At 36.6% G+C, this 19,094-nt stretch overlaps 1 protein-coding gene across 14 annotated transcripts in view; it reads right to left on the reverse strand.

Annotated features, from left to right (window-relative positions):
- LRRC4C (leucine rich repeat containing 4C) overlaps nucleotides 1-19,094 on the reverse strand; it is a 1,339,817-nt gene that overhangs the window by 186,172 nt on the left and 1,134,551 nt on the right. For all 14 annotated transcript variants that reach the window (XM_024347053.3, XM_024347051.3, XM_024347050.3 and 11 more), the window contains one exon: nucleotides 17,573-17,666. The gene's annotated coding sequence lies outside the window, so the exon portion shown is untranslated. The remainder of the gene's footprint in view (nucleotides 1-17,572; nucleotides 17,667-19,094) is intronic.

A 19,094-nucleotide genomic window follows, 5' to 3' on the forward strand; every position in this document is an offset into this window, starting at 1 on the left:
GGAGCAATAAGAGATAAAATAAATATGCTTGTGGCTAATAAAGACTGTGGGGTATGTCCCAGATTTGTGGTCTCCTTGCATGGAGTGAACACAGAGTAACTGTTACGTGAGTGAGTGTTTGACATTTTATCACAACCTTCAATTGACAATCTTGAAAAGGATTTCTAGTGAAATTTTAAGAATATTTATGGAAGTTCGCATTTTCACTAGGATAACAATTATGTCACATTGAATTTCAATTTTTTACTTTAATTCTTATGAATGTTTCCACAATCTTTTGTTATTGTTCTTATTTATTTTAGGGGTTCCATTAAAAAGGCCACAGGGATTTTTCACTGTTCATACTGTCAATTGTTTTTCTTTGACCTCTATGGTTAAAGAATGGTAAAATTATGATTATCAGAACAAAGTTTCTTTGAAGAGGCCCATCCTTCTTTTCTGTCTTTTTTTTTATTCCTTTATAATAGCCCAAGGCCTGAACCTTAAGCAGTTCCCTTCTCCAGAAGAATGATACTAAATACAATAATTTGTACATAGGTGCTAACACTTTAGTACTATCCAATTCAATCCATTTATGTATTGAATGAGCAAATATTTATTGAATATCAATTTCAGTGGGTTCTGTATATACTATGACTTAGCAATGCTTTAGTAACTTTTCATCATTTCCCAGACACACTTATATTTTTGTAAAAGATTACTGTATATTTAGAAAGGGTGTATGCTTGATCCAAGAAAACAGCATGGAGTCGAGCCAAGAACAGCAAGTCTGGAATTTCATAGACCTCAGTCTGAATCTGACAAACATTCATTGTTTGTGCTTTAGGAGAACTGCAAATACTTTAAGGCTGGAACTTAAGGGAAATGTGTGGCAGGGAAGAAGATAAAATGCCAAGAAATGAACCTCCATATAACAGCCACATCAAGAATTATTATTTTTTTCTTTTTGAGGAGTTTTTTCAAACGGTAAAGGAACATCACTGGGGGCTAATAAGAAGTGACATGATAAGTTTGGGGTCTACAAAAGTTATCCCAGAGGCAGTATGCAGATGAATCAGAGAAGAACAACTGAAAACCAGAGAGAAATTGGGAAACTTGGAGGTTACGAGGATCTAAACAAATGTAGAAGATCTGGAGTTGGAGAGAGAAAGGTGGGTATAAGAAATGTCAAGGGTTAGAATCTACAAAGTTTTATTAATTTGCATATTTGTTTGTGTATGTGTGTGAGTGTGTGCACGTGTGATATTCTATTTGGCGGCCATGCATAACTCTCAATCAATATAACGAAGTACTCCCTCAAAATAATGCTCTATGAACATGGGATGGGCTTCCTTATAAGGGTGATTTTCCTGCCACTGGAGTAGCTCAATCATAGGCTGCAAGTTGTGGTTAGGCCTTTAAGGCAAGCTTATATTAGATTAGGAATTCCTAAACATTGTGCCTGCTTAAATTTCCACTGGAGCTAAATGAGAAGAGTAAGGCCATTATAGTGGGATTGTCCTATTAATTACTTGAATTTAAAGCAAGAATCTTCAATTTGTGATTAATTCTTATAATTTTACAATTAAAACTTTTTTTTCTTTTATTTAGTTTTGTTTTAAAATGCAAATATCTGACAAAAGAAAACTTGAAAGCACTATACTGGGCCACTTGTATGTTCACTTTAAGGACATAAAAAGTGTTAAAGTCTGGGCCTCAGCAGACTTATAGCCTTTGAGAGACCTTTGGGCTTTTAGATTTTATGCTTTTATTAGAATATTTCTGCCTGATGAAGTGCTTTCAGGTAGATCAACAGAGCAATGTGATTGAATATTATTCAACCTTTCATAAACCAATTGTCTTAAACTATAATTGCAGGAAATGCTCCCAAAAGTTTCCAAATGCAGCCTTTTCAAAAGCCAAATTCTAAAGTGAAATTGATGACATCTTACAAACACTTGCTCAAAGGTTCCTTTTGCAGTAAAATACAACACTGAAAAAATGTTAGGAGCCAAATTGCCAACATCATTCACCAAAGTCAACTATTTCAGAAGCTCCCTCCATAGAGGCCTACAGACCTGTATCAAGTCATTTTCCACTTGTAATTTGGGGATATTGAGGGGCCTGGAAGACCTAGCTCTTTTTCCTTAAGGTGCTGCTGACAAGTAATGCAATTAAATTAAGCTTCAACTCATAGGAGGGTGCCTCTAAGTGCCTGTACAGTTAAATGCCACCAGATTTCAAATGAAAATGATGTGAATTAATTTCCTGAGAAGAACAAAAAGAAAAGGAAAGTCAAGAAGAAACACAGTTTCTGGTAACATAATACGTAGATTAATGGCACCCACTGATTGACTGAAGTGTCAAAAAACACATCTTTCAGATATAAATGAAGCTACTGAAAGAGTTTGGGGTTTTGCTCACTCTCTTTTATTCAAACGAAATATTAACTAATAAAGTCAAGGTAAAATTAGTTTTTCTTAGTATCTTTAACTTCTTCTCTACCTCAGAAGCTACCCTTTTAGACAAGAAAGTCTAGAGAAAGAGAGTAAGATTCATTCAAAGGCATCTCATTATACCAGAAATAAAATTAAAATACCTTGTATTGACTTATAAAATCCTCTTTTACCTGGCTTCAAATTCTCAACTTCTTTTAGACTTTCAACCTTTTTTTTTTTTTGAGACAGAGTCTTGCTCTGTCGCCCAGGCTGGAGTGCAGTGACGCGATCTCGGCTCACTGCAACCTCCGCCTCCTGGGTTCAAGTGATTCTCCTGCTTTCACTCCAGTTCAGATCCTGAGCACTCCTGCCTCAGCCTCCCAAGTAGCTAGGATTACAGGTGCGTGCCACCATGTCCAGCTAATTTTTTGTATTTTTAGTAGAGACAGGGTTTCGCCGTGTTTAGCCAGGATGGTCTCAATCTCTTGACCTCGTGACCTACCCTCCTTGGCCTCCCAAAGTGCTGGGATTACAGGCATCAACCTTATCCCACATTTCCTGCCCTAGCACTAGCCTCTCCAGGCGTATGGGCATTCTTTTAGTGCTCGAATAGGGCCATGGCCCTAGCTGTTTTCTCTGCCTAGAACATTCCCCTCTGCTCTTTGCAGACTGATCTTTTTGATCTTGTAAGAGAGGTCATCCCTCTCAAGCAACTCAAGTGGCTACCCCATGTCTATTGCAACATTTTAATTTTCTGCAGAACCCTTATCTGATGTCTGTTTTTATGAATGGAGTTGTCTACCTCTGCTGAAATGTGTTGTCCATGAGAGTACAGACCTTACTTTCCTGTTCATGGCATATACTCCACTCATAGAATGGTACCAAGCACAAAGCAAGTGCAGGATTCAAATTTTTGAATGAATAGCTAAGATGGTAAAAGTTAGATCTGGAAATCAACTGCATAATATTGATAAGAAGTCGAGGTAGAGATTTGAGAAGGCAACATGCTGTTTCTGTAGCAAATATTCTCAGGTCACCCCTAAGTAGGTCTTAACTGAATGATGACTATGTATCCAGTTGTATTTACATTTGTCAAATACAAAAAAAAAAAAAAAAGGAAGATTGTATGTTCTTAACTTCTAGCCATACATAGACAACATTGGATAAAAGCCTGGGCTCTTAAGCCCAACAGCAGAAGTTTCAGTATTGGCTCCCTTATGTCTTAGCTGTGTGACTTTGGTAAGTTATTTAACCTCTCTAAGCCTCAAAGACCTCATCAATAACCGGTTACACCTGTTCTACAGAATTACAAAGATTAATATGAAGTAATGCAGAAGAATAGTTAGCACAGTTGCTGGCATCCAATAAGCACTCAATTATTAGTCATATTTGCTGTTATTAATAAATGTATGATACCAAGTTGTGCGTTACTATGGGTTCTGTCTTCTACATGTGGTTACTTGACCAACGAGGTTGTTTTTTGGCTTTCCCTTAATAATGTAGCGAATGTGACCAACGAAACAGAACTTCGGCCCATTCTCTTTGAGCAGCTCTTCCTTGGTGTCTCCACCTATGTCATTCGGCCAGACTGCCTGACTAGAGTTTAAAGTCACTTTCATCAACATAAATGTATAGCAACATTAATGTTAAAACTATTTTTTGGAAGTATATTAAGGAAAATGTCATTTTGTCCTTATCTTTCCTATAAGGATTTAGTTATTGTATCTTTAAAAAGGTTAGCCTTTTTCTCTTCCAAAGTGTCAAAAGAAATCTCAAAATATGGTGTGACCTTGAACTAATTGCTTTCCCTTTCCGTGTCTCAGTTTGTCTGTTTTAAATAAGTCTAATAATTCCTAACACAGCAGCTGCTCACTTCATGGTAGTGAGGTGAAAATTAGTTTCTCATGTTCAAAACCAGAGTCACCTTCAAAACTGTCCCCGATACACACCCACACATTCATTTATGTGCCAGGTTCTTTCATTCTCACATGGACAAAGTGTATGGCATGTGTCCCTTCCTTTACACTCTACCTGCTTTCACTCCAGTTCAGATCCTGACCACTCTTCCCATCATATGCTCCTGCCCCAATCCAACCCACCCATGGCTAATACACAGTCAAAAACACCAGCTGTGATGCAAAGCAGCATGGTCCACTTATTGAGTGCTTACTCTGTGTCAGGCACTGTGCTCAGCACTTCATGTGCACTGTCATTTCACTGTAGCTCCAATGATTGCCACGCCCACGTTCAGAGACTCTCATTAGCTGCATGCCTATATCCCCATTCATTACCCTTTATAACATGGCCCTGAGCTTGTACTGCCATTCACTATTTAATGATCTTGGGTAAGATGTGCTATGCAATCTCAAAAGATCTCGATTACTCATCTATAAAATAAGTGAAAATAATAGTACAACCTCACAAGGTTATCCGGGTTTTTTTCTTCTCTCTGTGGCACAATTGGTATTTCAAGTTAGATATCTATGTATCTATGTATCTATCTATCTCTATCTATCTAATATCTATCTATCTATATACAACTTTTTTTATTTTTGTTTTTTTGGCTTGGGGAGGTGCCCTAGGTCCTGTAGGATGTTTAGCAGCATTCCTAGCTGGTACCCACTAGATGGCAGTAGCATCCTCTCTTCCCCACTCCACCTCCTACCCCCCATTATGACAATCAAAATGTCTACAGACATGAATAATTCTCTCCTCCCCACCGCTCCACTGAAAACCGCTAGGGTGTTGGGATGAGTAAATTAGATAGTTTTAAATACTGGACATAAATTGTCCCTTTCTTTCTTTCTTTGAATGATTGGGAGAAATTTGCTTGTTCCCTATTCCCCAGCATAATCAATAGAATTGTGTCTCCCAAGATTAGTCCTGAATTGTCCTGCTCCCTTGCCTGTGTAGCTCTGTCTACTGCAACACTCTCTCACCCAGCTTCTGCCTTGCAAATGCCTATCCATCCTCTAAAATTCTTTTTCCTAGGGGAAGTTTCCCCTAATTCTTTCCAACTGCATGATATTTCTCCCTCTAAATACTTTCAAATGTCATTTTTGTTCAATCACGACCTTTGCCTTCTGCCATGTTGTATAGTTATGTATATAATTGTATCATCTCTCCTGTTGAAACTGAAAACTGCATGAGAATGAGATTCATTGTTTTGTGTCTTTTTAGCCACCAGATAAATGAGCACAGTTGCTGGCATATATTAGTTGCTCATTAAATGTTTGTTAAATTTTATTTAGGACACAAACGAAACAAATGACTTATTATAAAGAAATGACTAAAAATGTTAAAGTAAACTAAAAAAAAGTTAGAGAATACAAAATTAAACTTGTCTCCAGATGCTTGTTGAAATAGTCAGATAATTGAGCCAATAGAGGTTTATTGTTTAAATTATTCATGCAACTGCCTTAATTCTCTGTTTCTCTTTGCACATGTAGGAACAGCTGAGAAAGAATTATAGTTGTCATTTGAAAACTATTAAGTGATTTGCCTACTGATGGAATTTGTATTATTTCGCTAGAAACAGAATTTATCAAATAAAGGAGGTACAAGCAAATCTACATTATTGCTTTATTAATCAAAAAAGAGAGCCAAGGAGGCACTGCTAGTGTAGAGTGATGGCACTGAAACTGAACCTTTTCCCCCCCATCTCTTCCTGTGATTTCAGAAAACAATCACACTTTCTCCCCCACCACACATACAGTTGTTTGCTATGGCAGGTGCAATTCTCTTTTCCCAGAGAGTTTGAAATCTAGCCAAGCTTATGCATGGCCGCTGATGCAGTTGTGATAAAGTAGAAGGGAAACTGATCTTCAATTTGGGAAACATGGATTAAAGATCCAACATTAACACTTCATAGCATTGTAAATATGTTACATTGAATAATGCCTCCCCTCAACCTCCCAAAAATGTCCATATTTGAATCTCTGGAACCTGTGGCTATGTCTCATACATGGCAAAAGGGACCTTGCAGGTATGATTAAGTCACAAATTTTGAAATGGGAGATTATCCTGGATGACCTGGTGGGTCCAATGTAATTATAAGGGTCCTTATAAGAGGAAGGCAGGAGGTCAAATACCTTATACTGTCAGTTAACATAATTTCTGGGCAAGTGACTCAAGCCAACCACAAACTTTTTTTTCCATGGAGTATAAGGAGGGAGAAACCCTTGATCCACTGAGGTGGCCAAAATGATGGAAGGTGAATCTGTAGTTTGGGAATTTCATTGCCACCACATACGAAAGCCAGCCCAAGAAAAATGTCAGCAGTGAGAGAAGTAGAGCTATGAGATTAAGAGTGATAGATTCTATGTTTCAGCTTATTAGGTATTGAACATCTAGATGTAGTCATACTTGAAGCTACTCTGGTTACATGAGCCAATAAAACGGACATGCATATGAATCATCAGAATGGGCTGCACCATCCATATTTCTACCAACATTCTGTTCATGATCATATAGGTATTCTCTAAGAAGTATGGAACTTTCTTTACAGCTCACTTCCACTCCTTCTGAGCCCTCACCAGAGTCACCCTTAATGGTTTGTTCACACCAGTACAGGCTGTATTGTAGCATATTCATGGTTATGCAACCATCACCACAGTGTCATTTTAGAATATTTTATCATCTGAGAAAGAAACTTGGTACTATTAGCAGTCATTCTCAAGTCCTCACCCTGCCATCAGTAAACACTAATCTACTTTCTATTTCTATAGATTTGCTTATTGTATATTCAAATTGATATATATATCCATATCATATTCATATTCAATATTTCATATAAATGGAATCATACCATGTGTGGTCTTGTGTGTCTGGCTTCTCTCACTCAGCATAATGTTTTCAAGGTTCATCTATGCCATACCACATATCAGTATTTCATTCCATTTTATTGCCAAATAATATTGCATTATATGAGTAGACAATATTTTATTTCAGTTATTATTATTACAGGGTAGAATATTTTTGAGTGAACAGGACAGAGAAGAAAGGAGCAGAAGTGTATTTTTTTTTTTTTGAGACAGTATCTTGCTCTGTTGCTGGAGTGCAATTGCACAATCTCAGCTCACTGCAACCTCCACCTCTACGACTCAAGTGATTATCCCACCTCAACCTCCCAAGTAGCAGGGACTGAAGGTGTGCTTTACCACGCCCAGCTAATTTTTTGTATTTTTTGTAGAGATGGGTTTTCACCATGTAGCCCAGGCTGGTCTCAAACTCCTGAGCTTAAGCGATCCACCTTCCTGGACCTCCCAAAATGCTGGGATGACAGGCAAGAGCCACCATGCCCCACCAAAAGTATGATCTTAAATGGCTGCTCAGGCCCCCAGAAGCAGGAAGAAGATATGTTTGACAAGAGAAAGGAAAGGATGGTTGAGGAGGGATGCTGAACATTCTGTGGAAGCATGCCGGAGGCCCATCTTCTTCCCTCCTGCTGGCCCTGCCTGGAGTCAGGGGAATAAAAGGTGACTGGCTCATCCTATATGGAGGCAACCTAATGTAGAAGAAAGTACTGCCTTCTTACTCACTAACTCGGTTAGCTTGGGAGAGTCATTTAAGTCCGTGAAGTATCAGTTTCCTCCAATCATCCCCCCACTTCTCCACTTATTTCCCGCAGCCCTATTCTTACTTCATGAATAATCATGAAGATCATATTTTGAAGAGGGTAAAAGTATTTTATAAATTGGAACATATTTTCAAAAGTACAACCATGCTTCAATAGAACAGTGTGATAGAGGCATTTTGAAATGCTTTCTTATGAAAGGAAAATGCTTTTGAGGTCCCTGAATTCCTTAGGAATTCATAGGTAAATAAGGAATGAATCAGAACCCCAAAGTAACTATTGTGGTTAGTTGAAAATGGGCCCTAACAGACTCTGATGCCCTTCCAGGTAGCAGTCTATCTTATTCATCATTGTACCACATTGCTTGCCACAATTTATAGGCTATAGTAACATCATTAAACCTATTTTATTGAAGGAAAATCAGAACTCTCTATAATCGTGCATCAATCGGTACATGCATGATTTGTGTGCTGTATCCTCCAATCATCTTTATTAAAGTAACAAAAAGAAGCACTAGCTTAGCTTACATTTAATGAGCACGTACTATGTGGCAGATACTGTGCTACACTCTTATAAGCATTAACTCACAACAACCACCCCACCCCCTCCATAAAGAATTCAGGGGTGACAGAAGTAGTATGTTTTTTAAGTTTAAAAGCTAATTTCAATGCTGACTGTATGCTGGTTTGATTTAAAGTCAAAGCCTTTAAAAGGACTTTGGTTTACTTTATTTATTAGAATTAAGCATAATAACTATATATTATCTCATTTCCAAAGACTGGGTCCTAAAGAAGAATCCAAAGAGTTTTGTTTTGTTTAGGGTCCATTTGAAGATATTTTGAAAACCATATGCATTAATTCGGGATGTGATACACTGTATGGCTCACCTGAGGTGGCTCTTAGTTCAAATTATAGTTTTTAAAGATACTGAGGATTCCTTAGATCCTTTGTGTCATTATCTCTGCCAAAACAGAAAATATCTCCATATTCTGTGCAACCATACTTTATCCTGTCATTTTTTTTCCAAAACTTTTCAAAACTCAACTCATCCATAAAATCTTCTGTGATCAAGGCGGAAGCCACCCAGACATTCTGTTAATATCCTCAGTGTGATTGATATTTCTCTCCTGCAGTATGGCAAGATAGCATATGCGTATATGGGCAAGCATATCTATCTTTATGTTAATGTGCATCTGTTCCTCTTATCTCTACCATACTATTAAGATATTAAGCTCTCAGGGCCTGTCTTTGTTTCCCTTCACAGAAGACAGCATTTATCCTCCTGGGTAACCCTAGTGCCTAATTTTGTGGCATAATGTACATGTTCAATAAACGTGTACTTAATGAGTGAGTGCTCAATGAGGACAATGACAACATTGAAAGAAAATCTCTTTCTGTACACAGAGAAAATAAGATCACATACAAATAGAAGTTCTAATAGTTTGCCTTCTTGGGCATTTTATTTTTAAGTATTCTCAGCTGAAATATGCTGTACAACAGCTGAGATTTAGCAGGTAATTTTTATTTCACCTCTGTTTTCCAAAAGGTTGCCACTTGCCAAATGCACCACACTTAAAATGTGCTTTTCTGACCGGGCACGGTGGCTCACACCTGTAATCCCAGTATTTTGGGAGGCCGAGATGGGCGATACACAAGGTCAAGAGATCGAGACCATCCTGGCCAACTTGGTGAAACCCTGTCTCTACTGAAAATACAAAAATTAGCTAGGTGTGGTAGCATGTGCCTGGAGTCCCAGCTACTTGGGAGGCTGAGGCAGGAGAATTGCTTGAACCTGGGTGGCGGAAGTTGCAGTGAGCCAAGATCGTGCCACTGCACTCCAGCCTGGCGACAGAGTGAGACTCTGTCTCAAAAAAAAAAAAAAAAAAAAGTACTTTTCCCCTTTCATGTACATTACAGTGCTTTATGGTTTTGTATGTCTCAGCATCTTAAAGCTATGGATTTCACTTATGTCTTGTTATTTATCATAGATGTGGGTTAAGGCCAAAGAAGAGAACTCAAGATGAACTATGGAGTTCTAACTCACCAACTCCCTTCTGTTGATACATAAAAAAAAGTTTGAAAAATTTAACTTCTGAGTTGCGTGAAACTCTTGCTTGGTTATACTTTCTGTCAGTTTCTTTGAATTATTATTGTTACCTTAATCGATAACAGTAACCATAAATAAACAATAGAGCCACCAATGCTTGAGAAGATTTGAGTCATATTGCCTAGATTTTAATCCCATTTCTACCTTCTTTCCATTTGAATGATCTTGAACAAATAAGTTATTTAGCTTTTGTCTTCCTCCTTCTTTGAAGTAAAGGTGAAAACAGTGCTGTGAGATAATTCATGTAAAGGAGCTTAGTTCCAGCCATGTGCATGGGAATTTATTCACATCATTTATTATTACCTGCCATTATTTTTAGGATAGTGGTATTGATAAGTAGACTGGGTTAAGTAAACTTCTCCGTGAATAGATGTCTTCAAGACCTTTTAAAAAAGGGATTCCCAACCCTTCATAGCACCAACCCAGTTTTATCCAAGAATGCTAAAAGAAAGGCAAATTCAAGGGAATCCAGAGCTATTGAGGGGTTCCTGTCTTAGTCTTATTTGCAAAAGGATTTTCCTTTACCTCTCAGATACTAACTACTCCATGAATACAGTATGGTCATGGTTCCAATAGTCTAGCAGAAGGATAGTGTCAACAATCTGGATGAAAATGTAGTCAGCTTAACCTGAAAGACATTTATTTGAGCATTTAATTGCTTCCAGAGATTGGACAGCAGTTACATGAAGGCTCAAGCTCTCCTAAGCAACATCTTGATAGCTTCACTGACCAGGTGCCCTCTCTTTTGCACTTTACAGGCTTGCAGAATTGTTAAGTCCATCATTTTTGCCACTCATCCACTCCTTTCACTGAGACCCAAATGTCTATCACACCAGAAGTGGTCTTAGCTTTACTTTACTGGTGAATGGCAAATATATTATTGCCTTTCCCTTTCACCATCCTCAAAGTCTCTTTTCAATCTCTACCTCTGGACATTACAACTCACATTCTTTTTGTTTTGTCCTATTTGTAATCGATCAAATAGATTTGTTTATGTTAGTTTTTACTCCTCGCCTCCTCCCAGGCCTTTTACCATGTTGCTGGCTGCGACAGCCCTTCAATTCTATGACTTACAACAACAGGCAGGAGTTATTATCACTGTTATAGATTAAGGCAGAGGAGTCATGATAACATGAAAACATGACAAATTCACAGGGCCAGTGAACAGAATAGAGAACCCAGAAATTAATTCACATATCTATAGCCAACTGACTCTTGACAAAGGTGCCAATGTCATACATTGGAGGAAGGGCCATCTGTTCAATAAATGGTGCTAGGTAAACTGGATATCCACATGCAGAAGCATAAAACTAGAGTTTTAAATATACAAAAATCTACTCAAATGGATCAAAGTCCTAAATGTAAGACCCAAAACTATGAAACAATTAAAAGAAAACATGCATGGAGGGGAAATTCTTTTTTTTTTTTTTTTTTTTTTTTTTTGAGATGGAGTCTCACTCTGTCACCCAGACTGGAGTGCATTGGCGCTATCTCGGCTCACTGCAAGCTCCACCTTCCGGGTTCACGCCATTCTCTTGCCTCAGTCTCCCAAGTAGCTGGGACTACAGGTGCCCGACATCATGCCCGGCTATTTTTTTTTTTATTTTTTATTTTTAGTAGAGACGAGGTTTCACCGTTAGCCAGGATGGTCTCGATCTCCTGACCTCGTGATCCGCCTGCCTCGGCCTCCCAAAGTGCTGGGATTACAGGCGTGAGCCACCGCGCCCGGCCCGTGGGGAAATTCTTTAGCACATTGGTCTGGGAAAACATTTTATGAATAAGACCTCAACAGCATGGGCAACAAAAGCTAAAACAAATAAATGGGATCACATAAAACTAAAAGCTTTTGCACAGCCAAGAAAACAATGAATAGAATGAAAAGACAACCTACAGAATGGGAGAAATAAGTTGCAAACTATTTATCTGACAGAAGATTAATATTCAGAATATAAAAAGAACTCAAACATCCTGACAGCAAAAAATAAAAAAATAAATAAAAAACAGAAGACAAAAAGAAAAACAAAGCAAACAATCTGATTTTTAAAAAAATGGCTAAATGATCCGAATAGATATTTTTCAATAGAAGGCATACAAATGGCCAAAAATACATGAAAAAATGTTCAACCTCGCTAATTATCAGGGAAATGCCAATTAAAACCAAAGTGAGTTATCATCACCCCAGTTAGGATGGCTATTATCACAAAAGAAAAACAAAAAAACAAATGCTAGGGAGGCTCTAGAGAAAAGGGAACTCTTATACATTGTTGGAAACGTAAACAAGTACAACCACCATGAAGAAAAGTATGAACGTTCCTCAAAAATCTACAAATAGAACTGCCATGTGATCCAGCAATCACATTACTGGGCATTTATCCAAAGGAGAGGAAATCAGCATAAGGAAGAGACATCTACATTCCCTTGCTTATTGCAGTACTACTGGCAATAGCCAAGGTATGGATTCAACTCAGGTGTCCAAAAACAGATGAATGGATAATGAAAATATGGTATATATACTCAATAAAATACTATTCAACCATAAAAAAGAATAAAATTCTGTCACTTGCTGCATTATCGATGGAACTGAAGGACATTATGTTAAGTGAAATAAGCCAGGAACGGAAAGTTAAATACCACATGTTCTCACTCAAATGTAGAAGCTAAAAAAAAGTTGATCTCATAATAGTAAAAAGTAGAACAGAAGATAGTAGAGTCTGGGAAGTGTAGGGGAAAGGGAGATGGGGAGAGATTTGTTAAAGGATACAAAATTAAAGTTAGAAAGGAGGAATAATTTCTTGTGCTCTGTATCACTATCGGACAACTGTAGTTAACAAAAATATACTATACAGTTTCATAGAGCTAAAAAGAGGATATTGAATGCTTCAACAAGAAGAAATAGTAAAGGTTTGAGGTGATGAATATGCTAATCAATATGTATTATCTGTATTGCAGTATCACTGTATACTCCCAAAATATGTACAATTATTATGTCAGTTAAACAAAATTGAAAAAATAAAATACTGCACAGACAGGAAAAAATGAAAAAATTAAGAAACCCAATACGGATTATAAAGGGATGGCGTGTGTGTGTGCATGTGTGTGTGCGTGTGTGTGCATGTGTGTGTGTTTTAGAGGAGGAAGAAGCCATTTTTATCCTTTAAATAGCTTCTGCTTAGTTTGCAATTTATTTTATTCTCCTAGTTTATGCACCTACATGTCTATTTCTCATTTTAAAACAAGGAAATGTTACCCTCATATAATACTATTATCTAGATATTTTTCTACACATATAAATGCCTAATATATGTAATATGTAAAATTATTGATGTCACATTTACATAATTTCTTATAATCAGAAATTTAAAATTAATATTATGAATATATTCCCATATCTATACATTCAGAGCAGCAGCAGCATTGTGAAACACTGTATACTGTTTAATTATATCAATAAACTATATAACACACTCTATTTTTAGTTTTTTAAGTTGTTTCCAATATATTGCAACTGCTTACAATACTCTAATGATCATGCCTGTAGATATGTCTTCATTTGTCCACTGATTTATTTGCAATCTTAGAAAAGGAAGTGGCACATTTTAAAGACATTTGAATCACGTAACATATAGGTCTCCGAAAGGGTTACACCAAATTATACTCTGAACAGCAGTTTATAAAAATGCTCTTTCTCTAAACTCTTACCACTACAGGATGCTTTAATTTGGTTTTAAATTTAAAGAGCAATGAGGAGGCATCCCATAGAGCTTACAATCTCCCTGAGTAGGGCTACATCAGATTTATGGTGTACAGATTTGTTAACCAGGACCGAATCATGGGAATGTGGGCATGTTTGTTCTATTAGCAAGAGCTCTATGAATTAGATCTAATAACTATTTTAGCCACTACCAATATAGCCACATTTCAGAGAAAACCCAAACTGGAGAAAGTCTATGCATTTTTTTATCAAAAAAAATCCCACAGATGTGATAATAGCAAATATTCTTTCAGTTCTCTTTAGATTGGAGGCAATAATATTGTCTCACTTGACATTATGTAACTCATTATAGACATTGGGGGAATCCAATTTATAGATATGTTTTCAGAAATAAGTAGAACTCTATTTGTTGCTAGATAAAAATGTCAATCATAAAGTAACAGCCACCACAACTTACTCATGTAGATGTCTAGTTTTTGTGAATGAATCAGAAACCTGACAAGGCTGTTTGGAACTTTACTTGTTCCAATCTGTTGCTTTGTCCAGTTAATCAGTTAATGACCTTTTGGAAGACAATAATTCTCAGTCCCTCTACTAGCAAAAAGAAGACAGAAGTAAACATCAGTAGGGATATGGCCAAATCCTATTAGTATAAATTCAGATAGGACGAAAAATCTGCATGACAATGCTTACAGGCAACAGAAAATTAAGAGCTATGATAGTTAATCAAATGAGTGGTTGTATTTTCTGATCTCTAGGGGTTTAATAAACTTTCACAAAGGGTTCTTGGAAAATTTCTCTGAATATCCAAACATTCTATAGAACTTGTTATGCATTTATTTATCATATGCGTGACTGTAAATATCATTAGAAGCTTCATAAATCTCAAGGTAAAATTAAACTTAGGATGCTTTCACTATGATGTGATTTGGTTAAGCTGTGATTTATGGGTGCCAGGAAACCAGATAGCCTTGAATTTCTGAGATAAACTCTTTAGGATAGACCTATTGGAGATCTATATAGTGTTCTCTTAAGTTACCAGGTTTTTAAAAAAATTTAGTTCCCTAATATGCTAAAAAAAAAAGATGTTATAAAGGCTGTGGGAAATGGGAAAAAGGGAGAAAACTGGGATTTACTCATTCTAAATTAGATGAGCAAATGTATATTTTGGAAAATAATCTCATACATTTGTAATCAATCTAACCATTTAATCGTTTATTCAACTAATGTTTACTAAAATTCAATGATGCAAACATCTTTTATTGAACTTAATCTGGGGAAATTCTGCGGTCTTCAGTAAAGGTCCTAAATTAGGGTATTTTGTTTTTTTTTTTAGGAGCAGGACATCCTACTGACTTAGGACTACTTTATTCCTTTTTAAATATTGTTTCGCAAAGTATTATTGGATTTGGCTCTTTCACAGCAGTCCTAGTCTTTCCATTTCCTTATTATTCCTCATTCTTGTTTCATCACAGTATTTTAATTTTCTAGGGTTAGGTGTCCCTTTGCACAATGGGTTATACTTTCCACAGGATCTAAGCATAACTTAGTATCCAGACTGAAATCTTAGCAGAAGCATGCTCTAGCTTGAAATTCTAGAGCTGACAATAAATTGCATATCTGTCCTGTTTTTCACCAATTCATACTTCACTGACAATTGTAGCCATGCAGGCAAGTTTCTCAATGTATGCATTTGTGATTATATTTCCTGAAACCCATGCCCTTCTATGTGTTTCATCAAGATACTGAAACGTCTCTCTGCATGTCTCTTGGTCCATCCTACATGTTCCTTCCTGAGATCACCTTCTCAATTACTATATTAACTTTACTTCCTTCATGGTTTTATTAGTTCACATATGGTTTTTGCCACTCATTACCAAGTTACAACACTACGCTACTCTTTTTGTTTAAAGGTAGGAAGCAGCTTATTTTAAATCTAAAGTATTCCCATTCCATTCTTAAGAGGAAAGATGAGAGAAACCAGGCTCCTCTTTTAGAGAGCAGAAGTCCATATTCTCTGCAGCAGCAGCAACCTGGTAGCAAGGAGTAGACTCTTCCTTTCAAAGTGAACACAGGCAGGATCAGAACCTTTATACATGTAACCATACATTTAAGCTTACATATTAGCTTCCAGAGGTATAAGTTTTGAGTGTCAAATTAAAAATATTGATCAGTCTAGTAGACCTTTGGTATTCTTGAAAGACATACCCGAGAACATTGATAATAATCAATTTCCAAACATCACTATACTCGTCTATGCCAAATAATATCAAATATAGATATCACCTCCCAGATAGTAAGCCTATTTTGTTTTCAATGATTAATTATTCCTTGTAATATGTATTTACAGTGCTGTGGTCAATCCGAATGCTTGCTCTTTCTCTACAGAAGCCACAATGGTCTAATTTATTATTATTATTATTATTATTTTGCCTTTACTGCTCCAGTCTAGTCAAAAGGAAAAATCATCAAAATTTGACCAAGTAAAATGATCAAAATAAACCAAACATTTTTTGGAATGAAATGACCTTCAATCTTAGATGATGAAACACAAATATGAAAGGAGCAGGGTTCATTCATTACAGAGGCAGCATCTAATGGAGACTATTAAGTCAATCCTGCTACCTTCTACAGATACTTGGCTTGGTTCACAGTCTTGCACCAAGCCCATTATTTTACTTTCTTCAAGCTTATGATTCCTTTTTATATTTTCAATACATTATATTTCCTTGGTTTTGTTTTTACCAATAAATAAATCCATGTACACGGGTTATTAAATTAGAGTTTCAAATCCCCATTGAGACAAGTCCACTGAGGAGTTAGCTAAGCCCATTTACTACCTAAACTGTTCCCTCCACCTGCTCTTTACAGAATAACTTAACAGTATGCCTCAAAAATTGAAAATTACTATCTGCAATGGGTTTTTATTTTGTTTAAAAATAAGTAAAAACATAAATGGTAGTAGTCTACTATATAGTCATCTGCTCTGTGATAGCACAGACATGTCTATTGTGATTCTGAAAATACCTGACTTCTAAGAGTAAGGTGGAAAAAATTTTGCCTAGAATATTTCTTCTTAAAGCAGGGAAAATCTCATTCCTTTGACTGCCTCCATTACCCAGGAGAAATTATCTTCGTGTGCTGTTAGGTTGAGAAAATCCTGATGCAACCTCTAAAGAGCATTTTTCCTTTTTGGTAGGTCTCTCCGATCCTTCAATGGTAACAGAAAAAAAATACTCCTTCCCCATTTCTATTTTTCTTTTTTCCATATGAAGGAAACTCCATTATAGCAGCTCTTCTGTCCTCTCTTTAACCCCTTTTCGCTTCCTTCTTCTTGGTCAGTAGAGTTGCTTATTTGATTTGTGAACCTCAAAGCAAGATTTCGTCAATCACAGTTTAACCCATTCTCTTCCCCTTCATCTTTACAGTGGGCTACTTGAAGGAAGATACACTCAGCTCTGCTACTCCACACTAGAAATTTCACAGGGCAGGCTGCCATGTTGGGAGAGCCTACAGTTGCCACGCACTTCTTGGGCCTGGATGGGAAAATCTATTTAATGCTGTAGTTAAATATTATGAAGTTCGTTTTTGCCACATGCAGTGAAATGTTATCCCCAAATATTAACTGCATCATTAATAAACCAATGCCTGGTTTTCTATTTGTCTATTTTTTTTTGACTTAGTGAACCTCACTTTGTTCTGAACTAGAGCAGCTAGAATGGAAGCCCCTAAAGAATAGATTAGTGGTATTTGGAACTTACCTTAGTAAAATTTCTCCAACAGGTATTGATCTTCCTGAGAAAACTCAAAGAAGTTTAATAAGTGCTCTGGATTTCTGCAGATACTTCTTTATACCTGGAGGAAGATAACATAAATATCATATTTTAAAATCATGCTATACAAGTGAAAACAAATTTAGTGTTAGACATCCCTGCCTGTTCCATTCCCTCAATATAATTTAGTAATTTAAAATCACAGAATGTCTTTCATACGTGTGTGTGTTACATAACTAACAAATCAAGACATGGGTAAACTATAGCAAATATGTATATGTATATATGTATATGTATTATATATATACAATATATAAATATATACATATATCTATTTGATTTAGTTTACCAACTCTAGATTTATTAGTCTTTCATTTCTTTGTTAATGTCATTGCATTTTATTGAAATGTGTCATATGAATTTCACTGGAAAAGATTTTTATCTGTAAATAGCTTATTGTACATAAATTTAAAAGACTTCCTGCTCTTACTTCTTCCCTCTGGCCATGAGCTAAAAACAATACAGATAATTATCTGTTTATTTCAACTCTAATAGCTGAAACTGACATTAAAAAACTAGAAAATGGCCGGGAACGGTGGCTCATGCCTATAATCCCAGCACTTTGTGAGGCAGAGGCGGGCGGATCACGAAGTCAGGAGATCGAGACCATCCTGGCTAACACGGTGCAACCCCATTTCCACTAAAAATACAAAAAATTAGCCGGGTGTGGTGGTGGGCGCCTGTAGTCCCAGCTGCTCGGGAGGCTGGGGCAGGAGAATGGCGTGAACCCGGGAGGCGGAGGCTTGCAGTGAGCCGAGATCGTGCCACTGCACTCCAGCCTGGGCGACAGAGTGAGACTCCATCTCAAAAATAAATAAATAAATAAATAAATAAATAAATAAATAGAAAATATACACTGTAATTTACAGATTCCTCAGTTTGATATAGCATCACAGAAAATAAGTAAATATAGACATTGGGTTGAGAATTAGAACTGGATTCAATTCATAACCCTGCCATAATTAGCCAGACAATTTTGGGCAAGAATCCAAAACTTACTGAGTCTTAATTGCTCCACATATAAAACAAAAAGCTTCGTGCAAAATTGCCACTAAGGACCCTTCCATCTTTCAAATTCTGTGATAATTTTCCTTCTGAGGGTATGTTTGATATGATAGAATGATCAGGAAGATTTTGTGGAAGCAAAACTCTCATGCTTAAATAAAGCCTGAATTTTTATATACTTATATATACCAATTGTTAGCTTCTCTCTCGAGCATGAGTTATTTGTAGGTAAGTCATACTAAGGTGGTTGTAATCAACGAATTTGAGATTCATGTATTACTTGAAAAAAAATTAATTATCTACCTGACGGAGTTTAGTACAATTTTATTTTTAACTCAAAAGATTAATAACTCTTTGGAGCCTAATGACCAGTAGGTCAGTTGTCCATCCTTCAGCTATCCTGATGTTAAAGAGAAGTTGAAATTCTGAAAGGACTGGGGAAACC

Source organism: Pan troglodytes, chromosome 9, assembly GCF_028858775.2.
Source record: "Pan troglodytes isolate AG18354 chromosome 9, NHGRI_mPanTro3-v2.0_pri, whole genome shotgun sequence".
NCBI classification, from domain to species: Eukaryota; Metazoa; Chordata; class Mammalia; order Primates; family Hominidae; genus Pan; species Pan troglodytes.